The sequence below is a fragment of the Castor canadensis genome, chromosome 16 (genome assembly GCF_047511655.1).
Source record: "Castor canadensis chromosome 16, mCasCan1.hap1v2, whole genome shotgun sequence".
In the NCBI taxonomy this organism is placed as follows: Eukaryota; Metazoa; Chordata; class Mammalia; order Rodentia; family Castoridae; genus Castor; species Castor canadensis.
Window position 1 is genome coordinate 1,641,475 of NC_133401.1, and position 22,823 is coordinate 1,664,297.

General features: G+C 54.1%; 1 long non-coding RNA gene across 1 annotated transcript; it reads left to right on the top strand.

Moving 5' to 3' along the window:
- The first annotated feature begins 3,320 nt into the window (after positions 1-3,320).
- Positions 3,321-11,216, top strand: LOC141417879 (uncharacterized). Its single transcript, XR_012442527.1, has 3 exons — positions 3,321-3,396; positions 8,111-8,338; positions 9,835-11,216. It is a non-coding gene; the product is annotated as an uncharacterized lncRNA (long non-coding RNA).
- The last annotated feature ends 11,607 nt before the right edge of the window (positions 11,217-22,823 follow it).

Sequence of the window (22,823 nt, forward strand, 5' to 3'; positions counted from 1 at the left end):
TCTCAGCCCTTAAGAATAATACTAATATTTTAAAATAAGTTCTCACTAAGTTGCCCAGGCTGCCCTCAAATTTGCAGTCCTCCTGCCTCAGCCTCCTAAGTAGCTGGGATTGCAGACATATATTACCACACCCAGTAAAAATGGAATTTTCTTACAGTCATTAAGTTGGAATGAAAATTTGCTTGTTTAAGAAACTCACTTTGTGACTCTTACATACCCAGAGATGCTTTTGTTTTTCTTTTTTTGGCAGTACTGGGGTTTGAATTCAGGGCCTCACTTTTGCTCAGCAAGTGCTCTACCAATTGAGCCACCCCTCCAGCCCTTTTTTGTGATGGGTTTTTCCATGATAGGGTCTTGAGGAACTATTTGCCTGGGCTGGCTTTGAGCCACGATCCTCCTGATCTCTGCCTCCCGAGTAGCTGGGATTACAGGCGTGAGCCACCAGTGCCTGGCTCAGCCTTCATCTCCACTGTCTCTTGGTCTTCATCCCCCACCCTCATTCTCCCTGAAAGCTGTTCTCTCCAAGGTCACCGTTAGCTCCTAGAACTCCTCTGGTCCTTCCTGTCTTCTGCTGAACTTGCTTCCCACGGACACAGACATCTGGTCCAGGTCAGGTATTGGACCCGTTTGAATGCAAGCATCTCACTCGCACTCATCTCTCTCCTTCTTTACAAAACATCCTCATTCTCTCCTTTCCAGTCAGGGTCTTCTGGGTTGGCTTGAGGTCCACCAAGCAGAGGCTTAAGGGACCAGGGCGGCCATTTTTGGGAGCAAGCCTACATCAGATGGGCTCCTCTAGATGAGCCCTGACTTCAACACAATTGCTTTTAAAGTGCAAGAGTCCTGCCAGGTGCTGGGGCTCACGCCTGTAATCCCAACCATTCAGGAGGCAGAGATCAGGAAGATCACAGTTCCAAGCCGGCCTGGTCAAATAGTTTGTGAGATCGTATCTCAAAAAACCCATCACCGAAAAAGGGCTGGCGGAGTGCTTCGAGTGGTAGAGTTCCTGCCTAGCAAGCATGAGGTCCTGAGTTCAAACCCCAGTGCTGCAAAAAATAATAAATAAATAAATGGTGCTTCAGGCCTTTGTGTCTCCCCTCTCCTTCCTACTCTCAGGACCGGCGAGGTCCTGAAGGTGGGGACACCAATGGCTAAATATGGGTGGCCTAAAGTCAGAGCATGTCACCCAGTGTCCCAGATGGGGCGGAAGGGAACCCTCCCAGCCTGTCCCCAGACCTCTTGAATGTGAGGATGCATACTTCTGCTCCTTGGCCAAGCACAGCCCAAACTTTCACCCAAAAGAAAGCCTCTTCTCCCCAGGCCATCGCTGCCCATTCCTTGGCCCCAGCCACGGAGGCCTCAGAGAGCCCCATACCACCCCTGCCTCCCCCAACGGCCCCAGAAACGCTGCTCTCCTGCAGAAGAGCAAGCACAGCTGCTTTTTGGCGACTTGTCCCATGCACACAGCTCGAGCAGTGGCTTCACTGGACATGGTCACGCAGTCCCCGTGCCGAGAGCAATGGCCATGACCGGGTACCAGACATGGGGTGCCAGCTCTACCCGGAGCTGCCATGACCTTCTCTGTCAGGTTAGGACCCGTCTGGAGTAGCCTCCTTGAGTGATTTACAATTTACAAACACGTTTTATTTGATTCCTGAGTTTTGCTAAAGCAATTACAATGACTAAGGGTGACAAATCACTCCCAACACCGTGTCTACTTGCTATTAAGAAATGTGTTTGCTTCGCTGTTTCGCCTGCTGCAGCAGTTTAAAAAAAATAGACTCGTTCAATTGCACTGGAGGGCAATTTGTCCCAAATTTTCCCACTAATTTGATTTTAATCTGATATTTAAAATTCGTGTGACCACATTCCCGACTGATTTATAGGGAATAAGCCCTACCTGGCAGCAGTATATAATTGGCCCTAACCCCAGAGTCCACAGGACAAAGGATTTATCCAGAACAATTTGAAGGATCTCATGTTCTTAATACTCTAAGTCGAGCCTAATTCAGCATGAAGAGTGCCCGGGGGTACAGGACAGGTGCTGCTGTGCTCCTGCAGGGAGGGTCCAGGGCACAGTGGGCCTTCTTGTGTGAAATGAACAGACAAATCAGGCCCAGGCGCCCTCATGCTGTTCAGGCCTGGTGTGTGTTCTGAACTGGGCTCTGGAGGGAAGCCCTTCGTTCCTGGGTGACAAGTACAAGCTTCCTGTTCCTCCCCTCCCATTGTGGGGACAACCCATGAGATGGACCTTGCCTCTGATGAATCCTGGCTTGGCCTCTTGCTGTCTGGGTGGCCTTCGCCAAGTCTCTTCATTTCCCTGCCTTTCAGTTTCCTTTTATGCAAAAAGGAATGTGGTGGAATGCAAAAATTTGCATGTGGTGGAATGCAACCCTAACACCACGTCATCACTGTCATCACGGACTTGTGAAAGGTAAGTGTGTGAGACTCTTGGTCCAAGCCAACCATTCCCAAGCTGGAGGAGATCAGGCACACCTTGGTTCCTGGAAAACTCCAGGGGGAACAAAAGTCACAGTTGTCTGAATAATTTAGGGCAAAAATTGTTGTTCCAGATGCGTAAGGAACTGCATTTCTGTTAGCATTGCTTAGACTCGCCCTTCCACCACCACCACCAGTGAAGCTTCTTATTTGGAAGGCATCTCATTCCATGAGCTCCTACTGACTGCAGAGTCCTCTTGCCAGTGACCTTGAAGGCTGAGCATGGAGGTCAAAGCCTCTCCTGCTCTTAACAGAGCAGACCCAGTGTCCTGTGTGCTGGGTAAAAGCACAGAGTCCAGGCTGCTGTGAGGAAGCCTTCTCACTGGGGTGACGGCCTCCCCAAATCCTCACAGAGAACTCAGCCCCAAGGGCTCCCTGTGAACGTCTTCCCTTTGCTCTTGGGAGGACACAGGAGGCATAGTCTGCAAGTTGGGGTCCTTTCCTCTGTGCCCCTTAGTGCTCTGCTGGGGCATCACAGCCCTTGGCAAAACAGCTGGTCCCCATTTGCCTGACCTAGGCTAAAACCCAGAAGAGAGGACCAAGACTGTCACCTGCCCTGTGGGCAGGGCCTCAGGCACCCAGGGAAGTTCTTGGGGTCCCAGGGCCCTAGGGAAGGGACACAAAGGCAGAGGGAGGAGGCCTTAGCCATGTTTCACCAGAGCTGGGGCCACCAACAGGAAGGTGCTCTGGAAACCAACTCTGCCCTTTTTCCTGTAGTGACAGGAATGCCTCCACAGGGCTGATTCTGGCTATGAGCTCACCCCTCGGGCAAGAAAGGAAGGCGTCTCTGGGGCCCATACCTCCCTGGTAAGCACAGGAAGCACTGGGGTTCCCAGGAGGACAGCAGGTATTCAGTGGGAACAGGAGGCCTTCCATCGTCTGCTTCTCCATACCCAGGTCAGCTGGGCTGGGCACAGGGCAGCAGAGAGGAGAGAGGACAGGTCCTCTCTGTGGGTGAGTCCCAGGGTGGCCCAGGGAGAGTGACACTGTGTGGGCGCCAGCCTGGGGCAGAAGCACTCCACACGCAGATTCTGATGCTTGGGTTGGGGAGCACCCAGGCCCAGGAGGGGCAAAGGGTTCCCTCTCCCCACCCCCCCGGAGTGGTCCCCAAGTCCAGTGGGTCCCACCTCTCCTTGAGGAGAGAGCCTGGGAGAAATGGAGGGATGTGAGTCACAGGCCAGGCCCCTGAGCTAAGGGGAAGTGGGGATCATGGCTCTGAGCCCAAAATGTGCCAGAGGCAAGATGAGCATCTCACAGGACGCGAAGTTTATGTAATTACGTGAGCCAGAGCTGCTTAGGTGTGTGTGAGAGCCACGCTGGAAACGAGAACAGCCTGCTCCCAGGTCCTCTACCTCCCTGGGCTGTGTTCGCCACACAGGTTGCCCAGCCAGGGACTGAAGTCACAGAGCCACCGTGCATCAAGGGTCCATCTCATCCTGTCAGGGACAGGACCACAGCTCCTATACACCCCGACTCCCCATCCAGCGAGGTGGCTAACTGTCTCCACCCCAAAATCCACTCAGGGGAGTGAAATGCTGGTGTTTTCCTAACGTGATTGCCTTACTTCCATGACACCTGCCCCCACCCCACCTCCCCTCAACAGTCCTCAGCTTCATTTACTTTAGTTTTTATTTTTAAAAATGAAATCGGTTCAGGTCGTTTAAAACATCTTTGAGAATTTCAAAGTCAGAATGGTATGTCCAAGTTCTTGTAGGGTCAGGTTTGGGGGTTCAGATGACACCCTCCGTCTTCGATCATAGAAGGTTGACTGTTGAGTGGCCACCTCTTTCTGTTTTCCCCTGAGACAAGCCCTGGGGACAGGTGTCCCCCACGGCAAAGTGGCTTGAAGGGATTTGCTGCCAGGGTTGGGGAATCTGGCACAGGTCTTGCCTGAGGGCCTCCATAAGACTCCACTGGGAAGTCGCTCACAGAACCCAGGCTCTGACGCCGTGACACAGGGCTGGGTCCCCATTCCCACCCACTGGAGGCGTAAGACCGTGTGTTTCCCCGGCCTCGACGCACACCTGCTGTGTGACCAGCCACAGGTTTGGCAGTCTCTCTGTTTGAGCATGTCTGAGAGGTGTGCTGCGATTCCCAGAGGCGAGATGATGAATGGTGCTCCTTTTTGAAACAGAGCAACCACAAGAACCTGATCCCAGGCCGAGTCACAGTGAGGAGGACAAGGACCAGGCCACCTGGCCACTAAGAGGGGAGTGTGAGTCAGAGACAAACAACCTATCTGCCAGCCAGATCGCTCACCCATCCAAGAGAGTGAAGGGTTGGGAGCCAGAGGGCTGCAGGACCCGAAGTTGGGTAACTCCCAGCTCCTGGGTGCCTGCCAGGCAGGTGCTAGGTGATGGGCTGGGCAACAGAGAGCATCGGTACTTCCCGCCCATGTTGGGGCTGAGGTAGGGTGACCCCGATTGATGTCGCATCTTTAGGCCTCCTGTGGCCACGACAAATGGGCTTTTCAGCATCACCTCTTCATCCAGACTCCCCCACCCTAAACTAGGACCAGTCCATACCAGCTAGCCAGTCATTCAGTCTCCACCAAGTACCCCAGACCAGAGCCCACACCCAGGACAGACAGAAATGAGAGGACAGAATGGGGACAGTGTCTAGGAGGAGAATGAGTGGGAACTATGACAGCCTCACCTCACGTCCAGGCCACTGGACCCATGGTCAGCTGTGGAGGGACACTGGGGGAATGTTGTTTGACTGTCTCCTGGTGACTGGTTTTCCCAAGGTCCCCAGGAGGGAAGAGAACAATCAACTGTGGTCATCTCACTGCAAAGAAGGCAGGGAAGAGTTGGTCCCTCATTCTCCAGTCTTCTTGTCACATGCCCTTTGCTACATTCTACTCGGTATTATCCACAGGGTGGCCCTTGGGCAAGAGTGGACTGGATCCAGGATCTCCCACTTGTATTTTTCAAGCTCTGGGTTGTGTGAACCTTGGAGCCGGATAGATCGTGGAGTTGTTGAATGACTCAGGGCTTCCTTTCAAGTCTTCCTTCTTCAATTCCAGAGAATTCTCACCCGTGAATCCTTAAAATACCATTTCTGGTCCATTTCCTCTCTCCTCTCCTTCACTGACAGTATGGAATCTACACTAGATCTTTTCTTCCTTGTTTTTTTTTTTTTGGAGACACTGGGGTTTGAACTCAGGAACTCACACTTGCAAGGCAGGTGCTCTACCACTTGAACCACTCCGTTTTCTTCCTTTTAAAAACAAATTTCATAGCTTGTCTTTTCCTTTTGTCTTTATGTGCTTTTTTGGAGCTAATTTCTTCTGACCTCTTTTCTACTTTGCTAACTTTCTTCTCAGCTGTGTTGAGAGCACGTCCATTAAGCTCTCAACTTTGGTTATGGTAGTTTTCATCTTTAGAGTTTCTGTTTGATTCTTTTTCAGATCTACTATTTCACTTTTTTTTGAGACAGGGTATCACTAAGTTGAACAAGCTGGCTTCAAATTCACAATCCTCCACTTTCAGCGTCTCAAGTAGCTAGGATTACAGGTGTGCATACCTGGTTTTGGTCCTTTTGTTTTTTGAGATAGGGTCTCACTATGTAGCCCAAGCTGAACTTCAAACTTACAACCTTCCTGCATCAGCCTTCCAAGCGCTTGGATTACAGGCATGCACCACACACCCAGCATAGTGCTGTGTTACGTTTTGTGGATTCCCACCACCGCAGTGATTTTTAAGCATCTTATTTCACTATGAGGGTGTATTTCTGTTTTGTGTTGAGTCTTCCAGTTCTTAGTGATAGCGTCTTATTTTCTTGTGTATCTGATTATCTTTAACCATTCTTCCTCCAAAGTTTGTTCATAAGAAAAATTTGTGATTTAGGACAAAAGTACCTTTTTTTTGTTTGTTTATTGTGGTACTGGGATTTGAACTCAGGGCCTTGTGCTTGCTTAGGCAGGTGCTCTACCACTTGAGCCACACCACCAGCAAAAGTACCTTTCAGTAGAGAGCATTTTCACTTGCTCCAGCAAAACATCTGAGAATACGGCTAGCCTGGAGCCACCTTAATCAAATTTAAGGTCCCTCAGCTCACCTGGGAGATGAGAGCATAGGCTGTGAGATCTCACAAGGGCTGGTGTACTTGGGCATTTATGCAGCCTTAGGCTGGGGGGTTAGCCCTTTGGAGCTCCACGTCAATGTAAGATGGGTTCCCCATTTCATACCTCACCTTGGGTAAGCCCTAAGAGATGAGAGAGCTCTGTCTCTCTCATTCCATGAGATTATCCAGATAAAATTAGAATTTGTTAGGCTCAGAAAATGCCCCTCAGACCTGTCACCTTGCTTACGTGTCTGGATTCTTTTTCCTCCTCAATTTTGGCTTGAAATTCCCCTTTTTAAAAAAAATTTGACCTTTTCAGGGAGTTGAGTCCAAATAATCTTGGCTGTCAATATCAGAAAATGAAGGTCTTTCCTTCTTCCACTCAACAAGTATTTGTGGAGAGCCTGCTGTGTACTGGGCACCACGCTGGGGGCCCTGAAGACAGACAGAGCAGCTCTGTGGAAGTCCCAGTCTCTCTGTGAGACAGAAAATAAACAGAGTTACACAATTGATTAGTTAATTACAGCTGTGACACAGTGTGAAGGAAGGAAATTCAAGGGTGGAGAGTGTCTGATGGGGAGTCCTCACCTGCTCAGTGGACTCAGGAAAGTCATTTTTAGGGCTGTGATTTTTAAACAGATCAGAAGGACCCATGGATTTCTAAGAGTTGGAGGTTGCAGTCCAGGCAGAGGCAACAGGACATGTGAACTTCAGACATGACATTCTGGATTCTGAAAAATGACCCGTGTGTAGCTCCAGTGCAGGATGGAGCTGGGGAACAAGAGCTGAGGCAGTGAACCACCAGGCTCTCACGCACAGGAGTCTAGAATGTGATCGCTATTCCAAGAGCAAAAGCAGCACGGGAGAACACGGACCAGGTCTGCTGGATATACCAAATGGCTCGTGGTGAGCCAAGAGAGCATCCACCCGCTGGGCCAGGAAGAGGCTCGGTGGCATAGAGGTGGATGGATTCAAGACTCCTCAGGAATAGATAAGGAGGACCTCCGTCAGGATGATCACAGAATTGTCCTACAATGTCGTACCCAGTCATACCTGCTCTTCTTTACTGGCCTCAGATTCTCTCTCCACCCATTCCTGGCCACCTTGAGGGCCTCCCATGCGTTCTGGCTTCCTGTTGGGTTTGGCCATTGGGAAGCTCTAGCAGGAGTTCAGAGCAATGAGAGGAGCAATGAAGGAGGCTGGGGTGCCTCCTCCTTGCTCTCTCTGTGCCTTGGGGCCACCCCTGCATCTTTCCAAGAAGTGGGGTGCCTTTCCTCTGGCCTCCATGGCTCCAGCTCTCACTGGGCCCAGGGAAGCACCAATTCCTTCCCCTGCCCCTCAGCTTTATCGGTGCTAACAACTGCTGTAGGTAGTTTCTGGGGGCCTCGATACTCATTCTTAACCTTGGGACCTCCTCCCTGATTGATCTCGTTGTTAGCATCTCTTTATTGGATGAATTGCGGTGAGTTTGGTTTTCTCCCAGGACCCTGAGTGATCACCAATACTTGCTTTTTTTGTTTGCTTGCTTTGTTTTGTTGCTTTAAAGACTAACCCGGAGGAGCACATCTGTCTGGGAGTCCTGGAGGGGAGCAAGTCCCGCAGGGCAGCCAAAGGGGTGATGTTGAAGCCACACGAAGCCTGTGCCGTGGGTCGCACTCTGTAAACAAACGTTCACATGTGTGTGCGCGGCGAGCCAGAGCCAAATGACAAACATGGCTGTGACAGTTTTACGGAGCCCCAAGTATCGGCGAGGACAGAGATATTTAGGCAAATCGTAAGTCTATTTGGCCATGTCTTCTGTCTGACTGTGTAATCGCTGGGTCTGTGTGCTGGGAACTGCAGCCTGGGGGTGAGTGGGGAGGTGGGTTATCACCTGTATCCAAATCCAGCTCTCACAATTTTCTTGAAAGGTGGAAGTTGAATTATATCTGATTTCTAGGGGAGCTTTCCTGACCCAGGGGTGTGCATAGCTCTCAGAAGTGCTCGCCTGCCTCATTCTTTAGGCCATCTTCACCTTCCTTCTCTTCCCCAACCCCCCGAAGCTTGCTTCACTTGGATCACCTTTGGGAGAAACACAAACCCCTAGACAGAGGTTGATACTTGGGTACTGTGTTCCAAAATCCAGCACCCCACTCCCACCTGCCTCTGTGCCCGGGACTCAGGCACACCACAAAGCCAAGTCCAGTGAGGAACACAGCCATGACCTCTGGGTAGGGACAGGTAGACAAAAAAAGGGCTCTTTGGGCAGGCAGGGTTCCACAGACCAAGGTGACAAGACAGACCTGGCCACTTAGAGGACTTCTCCAGGTGGAGACACTGTACAAGGTTCCAGTGGGAGGCTGGGGTGACACACTGCAGAGGAGGACCAGAAGATGCCCCCAGAGAGAGGGACAGGGACAGCTCCTGGGGGCCGTGCATGGTTTCTAGATTACTCCTGCTGCTGTTATCCGATTTTTACAGCCACACTTTGACCTGAAAAAATGTGTCCCTTATTGTTCCATGAATGACACTGTCACTCTACCTACAGGGCAGAGCAAGAAGTTTAGTTTTTGTATACTGTGCCTGCAATGGGGAGCCATTGTGGGCCGTCAAGCAAGGGAATGGTAGCACAAGACCTTTCTTTCGTTCACTAAATATTTACTGAGAGCCAAGCACTTCCCTGAGGTCTGGCGACAGTGACACACCATGGGTGGCTGAACTTTGCCCTCGTGCAGCTTATACCCCAGTGTTAGAAATGCTGACCCATTCTGCACAGCTCTTGGATGTCCCGGACATATCGAGTTGCGCACTGGACAGATGGAAAGACAAAGGCAAAAGAATATTCTGCTTGGTTGTGGTTTTTTTCCCTAAATTTAATCATTACAGCATCATAGATTCTGCTACCAAATTCAGGGAGATCTTTATAAGGAGCCACGTGCCATGTGGGTTACCCCTGAGCCCCATTCTCTCCCATGGATCCAAGCTTCTGTGGTTGGTGAGGCGAGCTGGGTGAAGCTGACCTGCTCGGACCCCTCCCTCGTTGCTCGTTCTACCTCTAGGTAACTCTTAGAAATGGTCACAGAATCCCAGCTTGAATGGTCTAAACAGAAACAGCCACTTGACACATCTCTGTCACCAAAGAGCTTGTCTCCGTGCTGGGGACTCAGGCATAGAGAGAGAAAACGTGTCGAGATGTGTCTCAAGTATGGCTGAATCCAGCAGCTCAGATGTGTCACCTGGAGTCTCCTCTCAGTGCGTCTCCTGGTTTGGTATCCTTTGTGTTGCTTTCAGTTTCCTGTTGGAGATTCCCAGTAACTCAAGACCTCCAGACAGACACCCAGCAACTCAGACTACAGCTTCGATCTCTGGGTAACTCCATCATAGATCTCGGAGCTGGGCTCTGTTTTAATGCAAGCTCATCATTGAACCAGCTGCTACATCCAGGAGAATGGAAGGTGCTGATTGGCCAGTCAGTTTTGGGGAGGTTAGCCCCACTCAAAAAGGCAAACAGTTGGTGTCCACTGCACTTGCCCTGTGCCCCAAGAAGAATGGAGCCATTCAGAGGAAGGATGACTCAGGGTGACTCCTTTATCATTGTTTCATAAAAAGTGAGTCCCCGACCCCGGTGGAGGGGAGCTGTGGGTTCCTGGAATCAGCCAGTGTGACCTGGGCCCCACTTTCTCCCTGCCTCACGCTACCAGGGGTCTTTCCTCATAGGCTACAGGGCCCCCCCAGGATCCCAGGCTGCTCATGGGGTCTGTGACTCCAACCATCAACTCCTGGGCTGGGGGAGAGATAGGTGGCAATGAGCAGCAGCCCCCAAAAGAGTCAGGTGGGCATGAGAGACTTAAGAGGTTCAGGCAGAGCCCACCCTACTGCTCCCACCTGCATCTGCTTTGGGGTAACGGAGGAGTCCAGAACTGTAACCTGATGTCCTGTCCCCATGGGCACCTGCAACCCCTTGACCCTCCAGTCTTAGGAGTGGGGATTCAGCCTGCTGCTGTTTACTAGTTCCAGGGCTGAGGGCAGAGTATGCTGGCTATAGGGACATCAGAAGTGGACCCTGCCCTTATTTCCTTGGGAAGGGCCAAAGAACCAGGCTTCCCCTTGGACCCTCGTTCACCTGTGCTCAAGGGTGCTCATGGAGGGCAGGGAAGGAAGCCACCTGGCACCAAGAGCCTTGTGCTGCTGTGTTCTTGACTCTCTTGCTCCAGACGGTGGTTGGACATTGGCCTGTCCATCCAGTGACGGACAGGGCTCCCAAGGCCACTGGACTTTACCCAGAATCGCACACCGTAAGTGGTAAAGCCACAGCTCTTCGTAGCCTCGGTCTTGCCCAGAAAGAGGTGAGGTCAGGGAGGGAGAAGTCAGAGGCCTAGGGAGGTGAGAACAGGCCACAAAGCTTGTCCACTCTGGGACCAGAGTCCCCCAGCTTAGGAAGGGGGCAGAGGATCAGAAAGGCAGCTTCCTCTCTGTGTCTTCATGCCACAAGATGTAAAATAATCCCCCAGCTCAGAAAAACACATTTTATGGCTGTCTGACTCATTTCCCACAAAGCTAGGTTCAACCCCCCCCCCAACGTTTACAGCTTTTGTTTTGAAAAATAAAAAAAATATGTTGAAGATTTCAGGATGACTTTAGGCATAAATTATTCTCTTCCTCACCCTCGTCCCAGGCCCCCCTCACCTAATTTCCCAAACACTGGCTGCCAGAACTCCGGGAGGACCTAGTCCAAGTGGGTGTGGGATGACTCCCGAGTCTCTGAATGACACAGCCCCAGGGCAGGGCGGGCGATGCCTGCTGGGCGTCCTGGGCGAGATAGGCTAGCAGGCCCCCTGCAGGAGGGGCCACCTTGGCATATACTCTATGCCCTCCATCTTCTGATTTGGGGGGGTCCCTGCAGGGGAGCCCTGGTCTCTCTAGAGTGTTCCAAGGACACAGGTAATGTCAGACGGTTGCTTTCACTCTCAGCTCCCAGACCAAGGAGGTCACGACAAGGTGGACTCATTCACTGAGCCAAGATAGGTGCCCAACCTTTGCTTCTAGACTATTCCTCCCCAGCAAGGAGCAGCCGAATCTTGCCACCCCAAGACCCCACAAGTGAACTTGGGGGTCCTTTGACATCCCCCAAGTCATCAGGATTTTTTTTAGCCCCCCTCCCAAAAAATACTCTAAGATTCAACCTCCTGGTTCTCCCTGACAGGACTCTGAGCTATGCTGGGCTATGAGTATCAGCAACTCTGTTTCCCAGACAGGAAGCGGTACCATACAGCATGACCCACGTCAACTGAGCCCAGACAAAGGGGCAATCTCCCAGCTCCTGCTGGTCCCCAGACAGCCCAAGGGAGCCCAGAGCTCGACAGAGGGCCCCATAGGTCGCTGGTTTCTGGTGCTCCTGGAAGACCCTCCCTGCGGCTTGGCACATTCTAGGCCCTCCACACGTTAGCCAGCTCATACCACCATGGTCTCCACCATCACCGGCCTCCTCTGAACTAGGGTCCCTGACTGGGCAAGAACCTGCCATGCCTAGGTCAGGTTTCTGAGCCCCTGGGCTCAACTCCTGGTAACCAGGGTGAGACTGAGGGCTCCACCCTGGAGTCTTTCGGAGCCCAGCAGGGCTAGGCACTGACCCATCCTCCAAGAGCTCAGCTGAGCTGCCGGCCCCTTGTGGGTTCCCCGGCCGCTGAGCACTAGGGACTGGAGTCCTGGCATCTGTCATGTGTTGAGAGCTTCCAAGACTGGGGGCCTCTGACAGGACTCAGAAGCCTGTGGGAGTTGCCAGGTCTGCCCAGGTCCACTTAGGTTCTTTTACTCTAGCCACGGTCATCTCTGGAGGGGTCCCTGGGTTTGACTGTCCAGGACTGTGGATGCAGGAAACAGCTGTGACAAGAAACCTCAGCAGTGGAGTATCTTCTAGTCAAGAATTAGGACTTGGACAGACATTGCTCCTGCCAAAAGGGGAGTGTGGATGGGGGTCCCCCAGCCTGGCCATAGGCACCAGGGGAAGGGCCAGAGGTGACCTGGACTTCCTTAACCACAAGAAAATGACTCAGTTAAATTGAGGAAGACTTCTGTTTCGGCAGAATATTTTTTCCACTATGGTAAGAGCTTTTCACCCACGGGCTCCAGAGGATCTTTGTACCCCAGAGAGGGGTTTGGGGAGTTTCGTTTTGAATAATCAATGCTGATTCTTAATCATTATTTTGAAGAGGCAGCTCTTGGTTTTCCAGCAGGTGGCCAGGTCTCTGGCAGTCAAACCAGGTGTGTGTGTATTTGTGTCCACATGTGTGTGTGCACACACATGCAAGTGCACATTTGTGCTTTGGGGACCCTTGGGGGCTGGGAAGGGAGAGACTTAATCGTGATCAAATTTGCTTGAACACCAGCCCATCGATGAGACCAGAACCTGGGCCTCACCCTGGATTCTGGGATGCAAAGTTAGGGCGTCTCCAATGTGACCCTGGGCCCCAGGCAGGCTGGGTGGGCGGTGGGATCTTCCAGGAGTGGGAAGGCTGGTCCCAGCCCTGTGACTTGTCGCCTAACGAGTATGGTGAGGACAAGCCCTGATCCAGGTGCTTGAGGGAGCAGAAGGTGGCTGTGTCCAGTCTATCCTCTTTTGGGCCAGTCCAGTTGGGAGCCCTGGAGGCAACAGCAGCTGGGCTCTGGTGTGGGGGTGGGGGGATGGTAGCAAAAAGCACAGTGAGGGTGTGAGAAGTGCTAGCCCCAGGCAGGAAGGTGTTCCCCACCCCCACGGAGGCCCTGTATCTGCTCCCACTCAGCAAGGTCCCCAGCTGTCAAATAACCTGTTTCCCATTCTCCCTCAGGGTAGGTTCTTCCTTGAAGCTTCACCCTTCTAAGGGGTGACAAGGTGCAGGCTGGACCCAGGTTCTGCTGGGGGCCTCTACATCCTGCTCCACCTGCCTCTGGCTCCAGACTGGGGTCGGTTTTTCCAGTCTGAAGCTGCTGGGGTGGAAGAAGCCTGGCCTAGCCCTCCAAGGATTTCAGATTGATCCTGGCCAGTTGAGGCTTTTATGGCTGGGGCTAGGGTGAGAGTTCTGCCTGGGACTAGAACATGTGTCCTGGCTCCATGGCCTCCCCAGGGCCTGACTTGTTGGCCAGACTCCAGGGAAGAGCAGGGGCCACACAAGCTGGGAGAGGAGGCCAGGCCAGCAGCCCCCTGGCGTGCTGGCAGCTCCAGAGCAAAGGGCAGGTCAGCTTTGGCTAGAGGAAGCAGGACAGGGGGCAGCAGAAAGGTGAGGACCAGCTCTGGGGACTGCTTAAGGGGCCTGAGCATTGAGTCTGTCCTAGATTGTCCCCTCAGAGAGGCAGAAAAGGGGGTTGATAGGGAGAAGGGAGAGCCACGAGTCCAGAAAAGGAAAAGGCTACCACAAGCCGTGGCCAAAGGCAAGGCAGGGAGAGATAGCTTCAGAGGGATAGCCAGGAGAGCACAGAGCAGACACAGCAGGGACCCGGGGAAGGGCCAGACACCCAGTCCAACGGTTCCAGCTGCTGGCAAGGAGCCCGTCCCAGGCCAGAGCCCCGGGAGGCTGGCAGGAGTTGCTCTGGCCTCCCTGTTTGTTTTGCCCTTGCCCTCTGCCCCACAGACACCCCCACCTTCCCATCCCTCCCGGGCACACACAAAATAACGAGTGTTTCTATGCATGTGTGTGCATGCCCACGTGTGCACGTGGGGGTGTGCAGTGTGTCTGAAGCCATCTGTATCTAGACCCTCTGCCACCCTGAGTCATAAAGACAGCCCAGCCACCAGATAAGGTGTCTCTCTGAGTGTGGCCCCTCCATGAGGCCAACCCTGCATGGGGGCCTGGGATACCCTGTGTGGCTGATTCTCCTCTGAAAACAGCGCAGATACCTTCCTACTCAGCAGTGGAGCAGAGGAAGCCATCCCTGGGCTCCCAGGGAACCTCATGGTGCCAGGTCGAAGAAGGGCCTGGCAGCAGAAGCCTGGGATCCAGACAGTCAGCTTTCGGCCTCTGCAGTGGGGAGAGCTCAAGGTGCTCCAGAGTGGACCACACAAATGCTTTTTGTGTGTGCCTGTGTGCACATGAGTGCATATGAACTCACACGAAAGCATGAATGTTCCCATCTATCATTCATCCCCTTATCAGTGAACTGCAGCCTATCAGTCTCACCCATCCACAGCATCCCCACCTCTGGAACCATCGGTGGCTCCCCAGAGCCCAGTGTACTAACCCAAGTTCTCTCCATGTCACTCCCAATGGCCCCCTGCCCCAATGGTCACCAATTCTGCCCTCAACCCCCTCACTCAGCCTCTGTTCTTCACACACATTTTCCGTGCAGATGTGTGCCACTGAGGGCCCCCGTGGCCACTGTGCATTTGTCGTATCTGCCTCTCATGGTTCGTGTTGGCTGTTGAGAATGCACCAGTCAGAGGAAAAAAAAAAAAAACAAAAACCTGACTCTCACTGCTTTAAGCAGAAAAGGAATTCACTGACTTTTGCCATGGGCAAATCCAGATTTGACTCAGCACAGCAGGGTCTCGGATGTCAAAATCTGTGGCCAACTCTCAGCTCTATCTTCTTTTGCCCTCCTTGACCTTCAGATGAGCTCCTGAGGAGAAAACCACTAGGCTCACCTTCTTCTGTTTTGCCACCCAGGGAAAAGGAAATGATGTTTTTTCCAGCAAAGGTCTGAAGCCTGGCACTCACTGGCCAGGCCCAGGGCACGTGACCGGCTTTCGGAGAGCGTGGGGCTTGAGCAACCCTGCCTGCACCATGTGGCCTGAGAGACAGAGAGGTTCAGGAAGGTTCTCCAAAACAATGCTACTAGCTGCCCTAGAGGAAGGAAGAGAATCCTGGACAACTGAGGCCTCAGGGGTCCATCCAGGTGACCCTGTGCACGAGTGATCACAGGAGCCAGGTGGGGGCATGTGCTGCTCCTGACCTTGCTGTTATTCCAAGTTCAGATGGAGTTCTCAAGCTCCATTTCTTATGGGGACACTGAGGCCCAGAGAGCCAAGGCACCGGCCAAAAGTTGCACAGCCAGTTGGACCAGAACTGGAAGTAGCACACAGGCCTTTGGGGCTGGGTGTGGGGCTCAGTTGGTTGAGTGCCTGCTTAACATGTACAAGGCCCTGAGTTCAATTCCCAGCACTGGTTAAAAAACAAAACAAAACAAAAACAGGCACCAGTGGCTCACGCCTGTAATCCTAGCTACTCAGGAGGCAGAGATCAAGGGGATGGCAGTTTGAAGCCAGCCTGGGAAAATAGGTCACAAGACCCTATCTTCAAAAAACCCATCACAAAAAAAGGGCTGGTGGAATGGCTCAAGGTGTAGGCCCTGAGTTCAAACCCCGGTACCGAAAAAAGAAATAAGTAAATAAAATCTCAGGCGCCCGACAGTCAGTCCTGACCGTTCCCATCGGGCACTAACACAGCCAGGGTGGTATGTTGGAGTCACAGCCTGCCCCTGGGGTAGCACTGACGCTGCAGGAGGTCCCAGTGCTGCTGGCTTGGAGTCTATGCTGATGAGGGGGACAGAGACCAAGACCTGAGACACCCACTGAGCCAACCCAAGTCCAAGAAGGAGGAGCCCACCTCAAAGGTCAGAAGGGTGGGGAGAAGGTGCAAAGGGAACAGGGCTGGGGCCTGTGGAGGCAGGGGGATAGGTGGAATGCTAATCCAGGGGGCAGGTCAGAGGGTCCCAACCATCCAGACCACTGGTCACTCCACCACTGAGGAGGGGGGGAGGGAGGCCTGGACCATAAGCACAGAGGAGGTCAAGGGGCAAAGAGGCCAGGAGGGGCCCAGTGGGCTCCAGCAGGCTGTGGACACTGAGCCAGAAAGGCCTGTTTACTCAGGCCCTTGAGGTCAAGGCCCCAGCCCAGGGTTGATTATTAACAGCTCACCCGGCTTGTGTCTGCCTGCTGTGGTGTAGGCCAGAACCTGGAACCCAGACACTGCTCCCTCTACCCCCCTGCACAAGGGGACCCTGGGGCTCTTCCGAAGGCACTGCCTCCGGTGCCCCTAGGGACTCTGAAACCCCCATCCTGACTCAGAGAAAGACCTGTGTCAGGATCCAGGAGCACGAAGGCAGGCTGAAGTGTTTGCCCCCGACAGTGTAGCTTCTGGGGTGCCACACCCAGACCGGGCTCTGGAGAATGGTCACAGTGCTACAAGCGGCCAGGGTGAGGCCTGCTTCCATGGCAGGGGACAAGTTTTGTGGCAGAATGCAGGGCAGGGAGTCTGGGACAGGCATGTCAGGCCTGAGCTCAGGGTCTGGGCTGGGGGTGCTCTGGGGACACCTATAAGGCCACTGCTTGTGTGTAGGGACAGCTGAGCTCTGAGTCATCACGCCTAGAGGCCTGTCCCCCACTTCTGGCTCTGCATCTTGTCCTGACACTGGTATGGGTTGTTGCATCCCAGAAGCACTGTGAGGGGCAAACACTGGTCGAACCCCAACTTCCACACCAAGGGAGAGTGGCTGCCCCTCCTCTCCAGTGAGCGGGTGCCCACAGAGGGGTTGGTTCTAGATGAGCCCTTCATGTCCAGGCTGAAGAAGGGAACGGCCAGGGGAGGAAGACAAGGGCACGTGGCAGTGCTGCTGCCCACCCTCTGGCTTCATCTCCTCCCAGGCTTCTGGCCACAGGGCAGCCTTGCTGTCAGCCTGACCCAAAACCTGGGGCCACAACAGGAGGAGCGGAGGTGACAGGAAGAGAGGGCCCAATGTCCTCCTAGCAAGTGACTACTGTCTACGCACTCAGGATTGACTCAGTGTCCCTCACAAGGGGACAGTGGTTGACAGGCACCAGTGGCTCAGCCTGTAATCCTAGCTACTCAGGAGGCAGTGATCAGGAGGATCATAGTTCGAGGTCAGCCTTAGCAGTTCACGAGACCCCATCTCGAAAAAACCCACCACAAAAAAGGACTGGAGGAGTGGCTCAAGGTGTAGGCCTCGAGTTCAAACTCCAGTACCTCACACACAAAAAAAAGAACAAGGGGCAGGACAGCGACCCCTCAGAGGGAACCTGGTTCCATCTCGGATGCTGACTCAGCAGCGGGCACTGCCCACAAAGTGTCATTTTCAGTTAAGATTTCAGGGGATGGGGCCAGGGCGGGGCGGCCTGGGACAGCCAGTGCTGGTGTGTTTATGGCCCTTTTTGGGTTTTTTTGGCAGTACTGGGGTTTGAACTCAGAACCTCACACTTGCTAAGCAGGTGCTCAACCACTTGAGCCACTCCACCAACTCCTTTTTCTGTGTTAGCTATTTTTAAGATAGGGTCTCAGGAATTATTTGCCCAGGGCTGGCTTTGAACTGCGATCCTCCTGATCTCTGCCTCCTGAGTAGCCGGGATTACAGGAGTGAGCCACAGTCGCCCGGCTTCCCTCTTTGCTCCCGTGGTGGCATTTGGGGGAGGGCATACACAGTAATTAAGGGGAAGGCAGGTCCAGCACCGCCAGCCTGTGCAGCCAGTAAGGAGCAGTCAGGAAAGGCTATAGGGCCTTTCCCCAGCCCTCAGGGACAAGGGCTTTCTGTGCTGCCCCTGACAACACAATCAAAGCTCAGCATTTGCACATGACCTCCCTACTTGGGTTCCGCAGAGCACAGCTGCCCAGTCCAGACCCTCAGGGTCCACTTAAGACATAATTTCCCTCTCCAAGGCACCACTTCTGCCCGACCAGGAAATCCTGAAACAAGGCTGCCGTCCCTCCCTAAGTCAACACTTGCTGGGAAGGAGAGCAGGGGACAGCAGGCTGTAGGACGTGGCTCGGCCACACCAGCCCCAGGAGTGCAGGTCCGGCAGGTCTGTGTCCACACACACAGTGCATACGAAGTCCTGACCATGAATCGTCACAGTCATCTGTGTGCACACAGACACACACCAACACTCACAGTCACACAAGCATGCTCAGACACGGATGTGTACACACGCACACCTGCAACCACAGCGCACACGGACAGACATCCGTAGTCCTTGCTGTCTCCTGCAGCCATCAGGTAGCCCTCAAACCCAGCCCCACTCACTGCTCCGCTTTTTCTGGGGGCCTTCACAATGTCCAGTGGCCTCCCTTGCAGACACCAGTCGCCTATCACCCAGGAGTGGGCTCCTGGCATGCCAGGAAGACTGAGACCATACTGACCAAGCCTTAAACCCCTCCATACCAGACTCTGGCTTTGGGACCGAGAACTGCCCAGGATATCCAGGCACCACGGGGGAAATTGGAACTTCAGAGGGAGAAGTGACGTGACATTTCACAGAGGCTGGCTGGCCTGGGCTAGGCCTGCAGGTGACCCTGGCCCTGCTGTAGGAGGAGGGTCACCTACCTCAGAGTTGGCCCTAGGATCACGCCCAGCTGCTTGTCTCCCGTGGGTCTGCCTGGCTAGATGGCCCCGACTCGAGGGCTGTGTGACACACAACAGGCTTTGCATATAGAGTGGCTGATGGATGGACAAAGGCCTACAAGTCAGTTCTCTGTCCTCTGGTCTGGCTTCAGGGCCCCTGGAGGTCCCTGCTGCCCTGAGAGCTGGGCCCGGGTGAAACAGCCTGCCTGTAGCTCCTGTCTCTGGGGTGGCAGGCGGGCGGCCCTGGGACATGCCCACACATAGCTCCCCGGCGGCCGCACGCCAAGCCAACGCCAGACCCAGGCCAAGAGTAGCAGTCTCGGGACCTGCCCACCACCCACATCCTGCCCGGCCTAACACGCCTGCTCCAGTGGGAAAGCTGGCCCTCGGCTCCCCTGGCAGGACCTGGACTCTGATCCACACACACAGCCTCCAGGGAGGCTCCTAGGCCTTCCCCTCTGCAGGTCCCCATCGCTGCTCACACGAAGGTCAGTCAGATGCACTCGCTGCCCAACCCCCAAAGGCGTCCCAGGATTTTAAGTCTGCTGCCCTGCCCCTTGCATCTGCGAGGTCCTGGCCACCCTCCCCACCCTGATGCTTGTCACTCTGTCCCCTCCCTTGGGCTATGATGGTTTCATTCTGTCCTTGAAGCCTGGCTCCTCATACCAGGACATCACACTGAGGCTCTGTCTGGGTCTGCACCTCCTTCAGGTTTTGACTCTGCTGTCACCTCCCCAGGGCAGCTGTCCTAAAGCAGTTGCACTGCCCTGCTATTTCCTTGTGCCTCTGAAGTGGCTCAGTTCAGGCTCACCTCTGCGGCACTCACCTGTCTCCTTGCCACATGGTCAGCTCCATGAGGACAAGGACCATGTGTGTCTCATTCTTGGCCTGGAAGGGGCCTATCTCATAGATGGCTGATGGTCTCCTGGTGTTTGTTGAGTGAATGAATGACCAAGACAGGGCAATGCTGAACCAAATGGCCACAGGGCAGGTGCGGGACAGACCTCTGTGGAGGATACTCAGGAAATGTGAGGTCCTCCTGACTCACGCCACCCACACCCTTTGTACCTGCTCTGATCGCTGCTTGCCCCGTGCAGTGAGGAACCCTTGTATCTGATCTACATTTCCCAGGCCCTGCGTTCTGCCAGTTCTTGCCCCCAGTCCTCTGTCTCACCTGAAACGTCTCCCCTGTCTACCTGTCTACCCCATCCCAGGACACAGACAGACCCCCTTCTCTGCCCCAAAGCCCCCTCCCCACCATACCCAGCCCTGAGGCTGTGCCCAGCCCCTCTACTAGAAGAATTAAGCTGGAATCAGGGCCCCCCTGATGAGTTCGGGGTAACCAGGGGCCATCAGAAGCATCTAGACACTTCCTGGGTTCCAACCACCTTGGGCAGGTGAGGGGTGGATGGGAAACCGGCCAAGGTCAGTGATAGGGTTCTGCTTCTTCCTTCTCCACGCAGCTATTCCTGGGGCCTCAAGGGAGGATGGACCAGGCTGGTCTGGGAAAAAGTGGGGGAGAAATTTACCTGATTCTCACCTGGACCAGGCGGTAGCTAATGGCAGCCCCCAGGCTAAATCTATCCTGCCGTTAGGTTGGCAGAAAAGACAAAAGACGAATAATATTTCATGACTCTTGAAAATGCTGTGAAATTCACATTTCAGTGTCTGATCAATAAAGTTTTATTGGAACGCAGTCACATCCACTCACTTACGAATTGTGAGTTTACGAGTGGTTTTTGCCCTCAATGGAAGTCGGAGAGTTGTGACAGTGACCATGTGGTCCACAAAGCCTAAACCATTGGCCATCTGGCTCTTTTCAGCAAAGGTTTTATGGCCCACTGCCTAGGCCTTTCACCTGCCATCCAGCTGACTGAGGACAAGTCCTCTCCTCTCCTAGGACTCAGTTTCCCTTTTGTGAACTAGAGAAGTGCAGTGAGGATTCCAGGACTTACTGTCGATCGCTGGGTGACATAGCTGTCCCCTTGTTGGCTCTTCCTTTGCACCAGTACACAGAAATGGCACTTCCCTATCCTAAGTCAGGCAGAGCCTCGCCTAATACCCAAGGCTAGTCCTCAAAAGTCACCTGTCCAGGGGCATGGAGGCCACTAAGCTGGAGGGACACAGAGAAGGGACAGGGAGTCTGCCCTAGGCCTTTCAAAACTTCCAGAAGAAGTGATGCCCAAGTTTGGTCCTAACATATGATAGCCATTTGCCAGGGCTTCCCCTGCAGGGATTGTTCCTGAATGTGAAACAATCATCTTAGCAAAGGTGCAGAGGCGCCCGTCACTGGTGGCTCACGCCTGTAATCCCAGCTATCCAGGAGGCGGAAATCAGGAGGATCACAGTTCAAAGGCAGCCCAGGCAAATAGTTCACAAGACCCTATCGTGAAAAAACCCATCACAAAAAAAGGGCTGGTGGAGAGACTCAAGGTGTAGGCCCTGAGTTCAAACCCTAACACTGCAAAAATAAATAAATGAATGAATAAAAAGTGCAGAGGCTAAGAAAGTGTGCCAGGCTTAGACCTGGTGGGGGTAATGTACAGCCAGGTCACGGGGGACTCTGAGCAATCAGAGACCGTGCTTCATCAGGAACCCCACCCCATCCCCACCTAGGTTTGGCTCCAGGCTGGCCATAGTGCCGGCCAAAGGCAGATGTCAGAACCTGGCAAGGATAAGGGAGGCATTGAGGACAGGGGAGGGGTACCCTAGGGAGCCCCGTCTCCCCTCCCCGCCTCCCTCGTCCTCGCCCACAGCTGCCTGTGCCACTGGAATTGGAGGAGCTGGCTGGTGGGTGGGGGACTGATGGGGGGGCGCTGCCAGAGTTGGGGCCGCCTGGTCCTGCCCCTGGCCCCAGGCAGCAGATGGAGCCCACAGCAGAGGCAGGCTGCCACAGGTGGGGAAGGTGGAGGGGAGGGAGGCTGGCAACAAAGGTCTATTCTTCGGTTTGAAAAAGGCTGCGAACCCATCCAACTTTCCTTCGTTAGATGCTCGGCGATGGTTCCCCTCGGCGCTGCTCAAGATACCCGGCTGATACGGGCTCTGCTTTGAGGAGACGTAATTATGGCCCCAAGACCTGGGCATAGACAATTGGTGTTTGTTTTACACCTATCCTCTCCCCGAACAAACAGGGAGCGCATGCCAGGTGCCAGGTAGTGGAACTCAGCGACCCCAGGCTGTGGGGCTGCCCCACACTGTCTCCCTGGAGTGGGGGCAGTCCCTGGGGAGGGAAGGAGCGGGTCTCGAGTTGGCGTGTGTCCCTCCTCTGTGACAGGCGCTGTAGGCATCAGTCTGAACCAATGGTCTGGCACAGCTTGACAAATGTTAGACGGCAGTGTGAGGGTGAGCCGGGCATGGGGCACCAGGGCTATCCGGACCTTGGTCTGGTCCCAGGAGGCACTAGCTGGCTCCTGAGCTCCACCTCTGGCCAGCTGGCCGTGAAGGAGGTGCAGAGGACTCACCTCCCAGCAGACCTGCTATGTCAGCCCCTCAGTCCTCCACCGCAGCCCAGGCTGCCTGTGAGGTGCTAGGGCCTGGCTGGGACACCATGACTTCAGAGCACAGAGACGCCCCTGGTGGCGGGTGGCAGGTTGAGACCTGCTCTGTGTGGCCTCCTGGCTCATGCTCAACTCCACACCTGCCCTGCATATCCCCCTCTGCACCCCCGTCCCCGCCAGGGCAGAGGACTCAGTAGGGCATGGCAGCTCCACTTGGTGAGAAGTTGTGCTTGGGGCAGGACGAGCGTGGTGCCCCATGCTTCCCAGAGTCACCCAGGTGGTCACACATGGGCACACTCCCTGCGATCCCATGCACACTTACCAGGTGTGTACTCCCCAGCCAGGCCGGGCCTCCACTGCCTCCAGGAGGCTGCAGCTCACACAGGCTCAATACGTGTGCATGTGTGTGTGCCATCAACATGGCACTGCCCAGGAGTGCCCGTACCATGTGTCAGCACACCT